Source organism: Sapajus apella, unplaced genomic scaffold (assembly GCF_009761245.1).
Source record: "Sapajus apella isolate SASKATOON/1434 unplaced genomic scaffold, GSC_monkey_1.0 scaffold108, whole genome shotgun sequence".
Taxonomy (NCBI): Eukaryota; Metazoa; Chordata; class Mammalia; order Primates; family Cebidae; genus Sapajus; species Sapajus apella.
In genome coordinates, this window is record NW_022437048.1 from 4,410,106 (window position 1) to 4,418,874 (window position 8,769).

Sequence of the window (8,769 nt, forward strand, 5' to 3'; positions counted from 1 at the left end):
AAAGAAAGAAAGAAAGAAAGAAAGAAAGAAAGAAAGAAAGAAAGAAAATAAAAGACAGAAAGAGACAGAGAGAACTTGGGCCTTAAGAGAACATCATTGGCAATGTGGCAGTACTTCATGTGGCCTGAGGTGGAGGCGGCTATGGGGTGAGGCTCCTCTGCCTTTGAAAGGTGAAGGAAGAGTGAAAGGAACCGAGTCTTGTGTTCTGAGTGCCAGCTTGGTCACAATACGCAATATGCAATATAATACCATATAGACGTCTAAGATTTTTTGCTCTAATTTCTGATTCTTGGACAGCACTTCTGGACCAACCTTGAAGGGAAAAACGCAGGCCTGGATGGCTTTTTCACCTGCTGATTGAGCTCTCAGGGCCTCAAGCAAATATATAGGTGCCAGGGAGTAGTTTCAGCAGGACTTAGATGAGACCCAGAGCTGTCTTGGCTTCATGTGTAACTCAGCACAGTCATAGTATTGGTGTCCACATATTTCTTATGTCATTCCTCTCCCAGCTTCAGGTGGCTCAGACCAGAGACAGAGAGAGACTCTGCATGTTTGAGAGAAAGAAAGGGAAGGAAATAAGAGTCTCTGCTTGGTAAATCAGAGAATTTATTCAAATCTTGTTCAAGACAATTAAGGCAATACCTCTGTGAGTCTGCAAGAACCACTGGGCTTACAGTGCTCCCTGAAGAAGATATAGCTGAAATAGCAAAAGATTTTTTAAATCAGTATACTTAGAAACGTATTAGAATTCACCTAGATATTTTTGTGATTTTCAAATCTGTTCTCATGTGACAATATCTTTTGTCAAACTTTAGTAGAATTTTCCAACTATATTAATTAATTTCAGTTCCTGGAATTTCTGACTCTATTTAATTTGATGTCCCAAAAATATTTTCAAGTGAAATACAACCAGTTCTGTCAACTTAGATACACAACACACACATACACACACCACATTTTCCAACAGACCCATTTCTCTGTGGAATGGTAATTTCTCATAATATTATTAAGATTATACAACATGAATACAAACTATCTATATAAAAGTCTGCAATCAAGTTATTCCGCAATTTGAATCTATTTAGATCCCTAATTGAATGACTGAAAAAATGAATTCTTAAGGCTTGGAAAATTTTCTCTTATTTAATCTCAAATTTAAATAATTTCCAAACAGTGTATTAAAACACGGTAACACTAGGATTACAATATCTAGTTATAATTTGGTTGTTATTGTTATTGTGTTAGCTTTGTTACTTCCTCAGGAAACTAGGTATTGAACATTTTTAGATGAGACAATAGTATTTTCCAGCTTTATTTTAAAACCTAGTTATATTTTAATTCAATGGTCATGAAAATTGTATCAGACAACACTGGATATTATTTAGATTTTAATGGAAATAATTTATAAATTATAATATCCAGTATTGAATAAAAACGATGTCACTTTACTGTTTAAGATTATTTTAAACCTGTTAATGAAGACTATATGTTGCTAATAAAATCTGCTTAAACTTTTAATGTATTTACATCTTTATTTTAACTTATAAATAGCTCTAGCTCTCACCTGAAAAAGTCTTTCTTAATAAATATATTTAAAAAACCTAGTGCTTGGAAAATAACCACAGAATTTTCTAATAAACATATTGTGTGTGTTCATCTTGGTTTTGGATATATATATTTAGATGAACTTTATTATTTTGGCATCAACAAAATTATTAAATTTCTAATCATTTGGATCCATCACACTTATTCAGTGCTGTCAACCACCATCCACATGAGGGCAGCATATCCTAAAGCTTGGTAACCTACTTGAAGCCAAAATAAGTCTTGAGTGTGACCTAGCTTTAACCTAAAGCGTAACATTCAGCAACTGTCAAAGGATGCTGACATCCTTTTTTTTATATTATAGTTTTGAAAGTGCTTTTACACAGTTTCATGTTGAGCCCTAGCAAAAGTTCTCTGATCTTTATTTTACAAATGAAGAAATCAGAATCAGTAAAGTTGAGAATTTCTTGGCAATTGGAAACTAGAACTATATTCCATTTTCACCAATTACATATTTCTTATTCACTTCCATATTAACTACAAAACAGTAGTTTAAAAAAAAAGCATAGACAGAAACTTAAGCAAATTGACTCTACTGTCATTAGAGATACTATATACACAGAAAGTAATTTCAAGTGGGAAAATGAAACCTAAAGACTATTCCAAAAAAATAAAAATCTTCGGGAAAGAAATTACAGTGTCAGTTTTAGATTTGTGTAGTAATGACACACTAAAATGCTAGCTAACTGGAGGTTTTATAGCTTTCACTTTTCCATTTAATATTTCCCTTAAAGAACTGTTGCCATATTCTAGTTAGAAAAAAATATTAGTTTTAATTATTATAGATACATAATAGTTGCACATATTTATGGGGGACATGTTATTTTGGATGCAAGTATAAAGTGTATAATAATCAAATAAGAATAACTGAGTTATCCATCACCTCTAGCATTTATGTTTTCTTGTGTTGGCAAAATTTCAGTTCCACTCTTTTAATTCTTTTAGAATATACAATAACTTACTGTTTACTATGTACCAAATACTGGATATTATTCATTCTAACTTTATTTTTGTAGCCATTAACGACACCCTGTATATCCCCCATTGTCACGACCTCTTCCACCTTCTGGTGACCATCCTCCTACTCTACATCTCCATGAGTTAATTTTTGTTTTTAGCTCCAACGTGAGAGTGAAAACATGCAATATTTTTCTTTCTGAGCTTGGCTTATTTAATTTAACCTAATTGGAGGACACTCCAGATCTATCCATGTTGTTGCAAATGACAGGATTTCATTATTTTTATGGCTGAATAATAAGTCATTGTGTATTATGTACCAGAATTTTCTTATCCATTTGAGCTCCTTATAGATTCTGCTCATCAATGCTTTGTCAGATGGGCACTTGGCAGATATTTTCTCCGATTTTATAGGCTGTTTCTTCACTTTGTTGATTGTTTACTTCTCTGTACAGAAGCTTTTTAGATTGATGTAATTTCTTTGTCCATTTTGCTTTGGTTGCCTGCTTTGTTTGAGGTCTTACTCAAGAAATCTTTGACCGGAAGACTACCCTAGAGTGTTTCCTCAATTTTTTTTTGCAGTAGTTTCATAGCTTGAGGCATTAAATTTACATACTTAATCCATATTTTTAAATTTTTGTATATGGTGAGAGATGGGAGTCTAGCTTCATTTTTCTGCAATATAGATACCCAGTTTTCTAAGCACCATTCATTGAAAAGGCTGTCAATTCTACAATGTACATACTTGGCATACATTGTCTGTGTAATCTCTTGATAGTTCCTTTTACTGTGCAGAAGTCCTTTAATTTAATTATGTCCCACATGTCAATTTTTTGTATTTGTTGCAATTGCTTTTGGAGACCCAGCCAAAAATATTTTATCTAGCCCTTGACAAGAAATTATATCCTAGGTTTTTTCAAATATTTTTAAAGTTTCAGATCTTCCATTTAAAACCTTAATCCATCTTGAGTTAATTTTGAAATATGAAGGGTGAAGTATGAGTCCAATTTTATTCTTCTGCATGTGGCTAATCAGTTATACCAGCACTATTTAAAGAATAGGGAGTTATTTACCTATTGCCTGTTTTTGTTTGCTTTTGTCTAAAATCAGATGGTTGCAGGCCTGTGGCTTTATTAGTGAGTTTTCTTTTCTACTCCACTTATCTATGTGTCTATTTTTTATAAATATACCATGCCGTTCTGATTACTGTTGCCTTGTAATATAGTTTGAAGTTGGATAGTATGGTGCCTCTGGCTTAGTTCTTTGGTTTAGAATTACCTTGGTTATTCCCACTCTTGTTTTTTTTTTTTTTTTTTGGTCCTATATGAATTTTACAATAATTTTTTTCTTCTAATTATGTGAAGAATGATTTTGATAGTTTTATAAAAATATCATTGAATCTGCAAATTGCATTGAGTGGTGTGGCCATTTTGATATTCATTCTTTCAACTCATGAGCATGGAAGGTTTTCCACTTATCTCTGTCATCTCTAATATCTTTTATCAGTGTTTTGTAATTTTGCTTGTGGACCATTTTCCTTTGGCTATTGTAAATGGTACTGTGTTATTGATTTTGTTCTTAGCCTGGAGGTTATTCGTATCTAGAAATTACTGATTTTTGTACCTTGATTTCATATCTTGAATCTTTACTAAAGTCATTTATCAGTTTTGAGAATTTTATGGAGATTTTAGAGTTTTCTAGGTATAGAAAAATATCAAAGCAAAGAGTAATAGTCTGATTTATTCTTTTCCTGTTTTGATGTCTTTTATTATTTTATCTTGCTTGATTGGTCTGGCTAGGACTTTCAGCACTAAGTTGAATAGGAATGGTGAGAGTGATCATTCTTGTCTTGTTCCGGTTCCCAAGGGGAATGATTACAGCTTTTACCATTCAGTTGTGGTGGGCTGTGGGTTTGTTATAAATGGCTCTTATTATTTTGATATATGTTCCTTCTATGCCTATTAGCTGAGGTTTTTACAATGAAGGAATGTTGGGTTTTATCAAAGGCTTTTCCTGTGTCTATTCATATGATCATATGAATTTTGCCTTTAATTCTTTTTATGGAGTGAATCATATTTATTGATTTGCATATGTTGAACCAAACTTGCACTCCAATAATAAAACCTACTTGATCAATGTAAATTAATTTTTTTATGTACTGCTTAATTCAGTTTACTAGTATTTTGTTGAGGATTGTTGCTTCCATGTTCACCAGGGATATTGGCATGAAGTTTTCTTTTTTCATTGTTTTTATGAGAAATTTTGGTATCATAGTGACGCTGGCTTTACAGAATGAATTAGGAAATCATCACTCCTCAATAGTTTTGGAACAGTTTTAGTAGAATTGGTACCAGTTTTTCTTTGTACATGCGGTAGAATTTAGCTGTGAGTCCACCTGGTCCAAGGCATTTATGGTTAATAGGTTTTTGTTACAGATTCAATTTCAGAGCTTGATACTTATCTATTCAGGATTTCAACCTCTTCCTAATTCAGTCCTGGGAGAGTGTGTGTTTCCATAAAATTATCCTTTTACTGCAGATTTTCTAATTTGTGTGCATAGACTTGTACATAGTGTTTTCTGAGTATCTTTTCTGTTTCTGTGGGATCAGTTATTATGTCATCTATGACATTTCTGAATGTGTTTATTTTGATATTCTCTTTTTTAAATTAATCTAGTCAGTAGTCTATTAATCTTGTTTATTTTTACAAATAACCAACACTTAGTTTTATTGATATTTTGTATAGATTTTTATGTCTCAAATTTTTCAGTTCTTCCCTAACTTTTATCATTTCTTTTCTCCTGCTAGCTTTGGGGTAAATTTGTTCTTTTTTCTTTAGATGCAGAGTTAGATTGCTTATTTGAGATTTTTTTTTTTTTTTAGAAAGAGAAAGAAAGAAAGAGAAGAAAGAGAAAGAATAAAAAAAAAGAAAAAGAAAAAAAGAATGAAGGAAAGGAAGAAAGAGGAAGAGGAAGAGGGAGAGAGAACAGGGTTGTTGCTTTATTGCCTGGGGTAGAATGCAGTCTAAAAATGGGTATGCCTTAATTGTGTTTAATAACAGAGACATAAAAAAAAATGAGGGAAGAAAATAATTAACAAGCAGCCAACCAATATTTCATTTAAACCTATAAATAGGTGTGATATGGTACTGATAAGAGTGTATATTTTGTGTATTTAAAGTGGAGAGTTCTATAAATGTTAATTAAGTCTACTTATTCCGGATTTGAGTTCAAGTCCTGGATATCGATGTTAACTTTCTGTCTCAGTGATCTGTCTAATATTGATGTTGAAGTCTCCCACTATTATTGTGTGGGAGTCCAAGTCTCTTGATAAGTCTTATATATCTGGGTATTCCTGTATTGGGTGCGTATATATCTAGGATCTTTAGCTCTTCTTGTTACATTGATCCTTTTATTATGTAATATCCTTCTTTGCTTCTTTTGATCTTTGTTGCTTTAACGTCTATTTTATCAGCAAAAATTGCAACTCCTGCTTTCTATTTATTTATATATTTTTGCTCTCCATTTGGTTAGTAAATTTTTCTCCATCCCTTTGTTTTGAATCTTTGTGTATCCTTGCATGTGAGATGGATCTGGATGTAGCATACCAATGGGTCTTGGCTTTTTTTGCCTGTCTGTGTCTTTGGATTGGGGGATTTAGTTGATTTAAATTTAGAATTAATAACAATATATGTGAGTTTGATACTGCCATTTAATGCTAGCTGGCTGTTTTGCCCATTAATTGATGCAAGTTCTTAATTATGTTGATGTTCTTTATTTTTTGGTATTTTTTTAGAAAGGCTGATACTGGTTGTTCCTTTCTATTTGTAGTGGTTCTTTCAGAAGCTCTTGTAAAGCAGGCCTGGTGGTGATGAAATCTCTGAGTGCTTGCTTGTTCACAAAAGATTTTATTTTTCCTTCGCTTATGAAGCTTAGTTTGGCTGGATGTAAAATTCTGGGTTGAAAGTTCTTTTCTTTAAGGATGTTGAATATTGGCCCCCACTCTCTTCTGTCTTGTAGGGTTTCTGCTGAGAGATCTCCTGTGAGTCTGATAGGCTTCCCTTTATGGGTAACCTGACCTTTCTCTCTGGCTGCCCTCAGTATTTTCTCTTTCATTTCAACCCTGGTGAATCTGGCGATTATGTTCCTTGAGGTTGTTCTTCTTGAGGAATATCTTTGTGGTGTTCTCTGTATTACCTGGAGTTGAATATTATCCTGCCTTGCTAGGTTGGGAAAGTTTTCCTGAATAATATGGACTTTGCTCGTTCTTTTTTATCCTTTTTTCTCTAATCTTATCTTTTTGTTTTATTTCATGAAGTTGGTCTTCGACCTCTGATATCTTTTCTTCTGCTTGATCAATTCAGCTGTTAAAACTTGTGCATAGTTCGCGAAGTTCTCGTGTGGTGTTTTTCAACTCCATTAATTTATTTATATTCCTCTCTAAATTGTGTGTTATTGTTAGCATTTTGTCAAACCTTTTTTCAAAGTTCTGAGTTTCTTTGCATTGGGTTAGAACAAGTTATTTTAATTCCCAGAAGTTTCTTATCATCCACTTTTTAAAGCCTGCTTCTGCTAATGGAACACAGTCTTTCTCCATCAGGCCTTGTTCTGTTGCTGATGAGGAACTGTGATCCCCCGTAGAGGGAGAAGCATTCTGATTTTGGGTATTCTCAGCCTTTTTAGGCTGGTTTCTTCCCTTCGTTATAAATTTATCCATCTGTGGTCTTTATAATTACCGTCTTTATAGCTGGGTTTCTGAATGGACGTCCAACTTGTTGATTCCCGGTGCTATAATCTGAGCAACCCGCTGCACCGGCCAAAACAGCGGCTTTAAGATTGATGGTGCTTTTCTGACTCTGCACCTAGAACCGCCGCACCAAGGCAGCGGCAAAACCGCCTCACCGGCCACAAGAGTCGCGCTGGTGACCTGTGGGGCCCCTCCACTGGAAATCTTCTAGTGCGTGAGCAACAAAAATTGATCTGAAAGTGTGGCGTCCTCTCGTTCTCTGCGCTTTCAGTAGGAGCTGCAATCCCGAGCTGCTAGTGATCAGCCATCTTGGATCCCTCTCTATTTGAGATTTTTCTAACTTCTGGATGAAGGTGTTTAGCACTATAAACTTTCTTCTTAACACTGATTTTTCTAAAACTGAGAGTTTTGAGGGAAGTAGTGTCTCTATTTTTATTAATTTCAAAGAATTTTTAAATTCTTTTTCTGAATTTCACTGATCATCCAAGAGTCATTCAGGAGCAAGTTGTTTAACTTCTATGTATTTGTTTAGTCTTAAGAGCTATTTTTGTTATTTGATATGTTTTGGCTCTGTGTCCCCACCCAAATCTCATCTCGAATTATAATCCCCATCTGCTGAGGGTGGGACCTGGTGGAAGGTGATTCGATCATGGGGTTAGTTTCCCACATGCGGTTCTTGTGATAGTGAGTGAGTTCTCATAAGATCTGATGGTTTAAAGTATTTGGCAGTCCCAGACCCTCTCTCTCTGCCTTCCCTGTGAAAAAGATCTTTGCTTTTCCTTCACCTTCTGCCATGATTGTAAATCTTGGAGGTTTAATGGAATCACAGTTCCACATGACTGGGGAGGCCCCACAATCATGGTGGATGGCAAATGAGGAGCAAAGTCATGTCTTCCATGGCAGCAGGCAAGAGAGTGTGTGAAGGGGAACTCCCCCTTTATAAAACCATCAGATATCATGAGACTTATTCCCTATCATGATAACAGCATGAGAAAGACCAGCCTCCACGATTCAATTACTTCCCACTATATACTTTGCACAACATGTGGGAATTATGTGAGCTACATGTCAAGATGACATTTGAGTGGGGACACAGCCAAACCATATCAAAGACTAAGAATATAGCCAAACTTAGCATATATTCTATGTGCATATGAGAAGAATGTATATTCCGAGATTGTGGGATAGAGTGTTAGTTTTAATTATTCAAGTATCAAGTTTAAGTTCAGAGTGTCTTTGTTAGTTTTCTGCCTTGATGATCTCTCTAATGCTGTCAGTGGGGGTGTTGAAGTCTCCCACTGTTATTTTGTGCTTGTCTAAGTCTTTTTATAGGCCAATAAATCTTATTTTAGAAATATGGGTGCTCCAATATTGAGTGCATATAGACTGGATGGTTAAATTTTCTTGGATTGTACTAATTATTATGTAATAGTCATCTTTGTCCTTTATTGTTGTTAAAGTC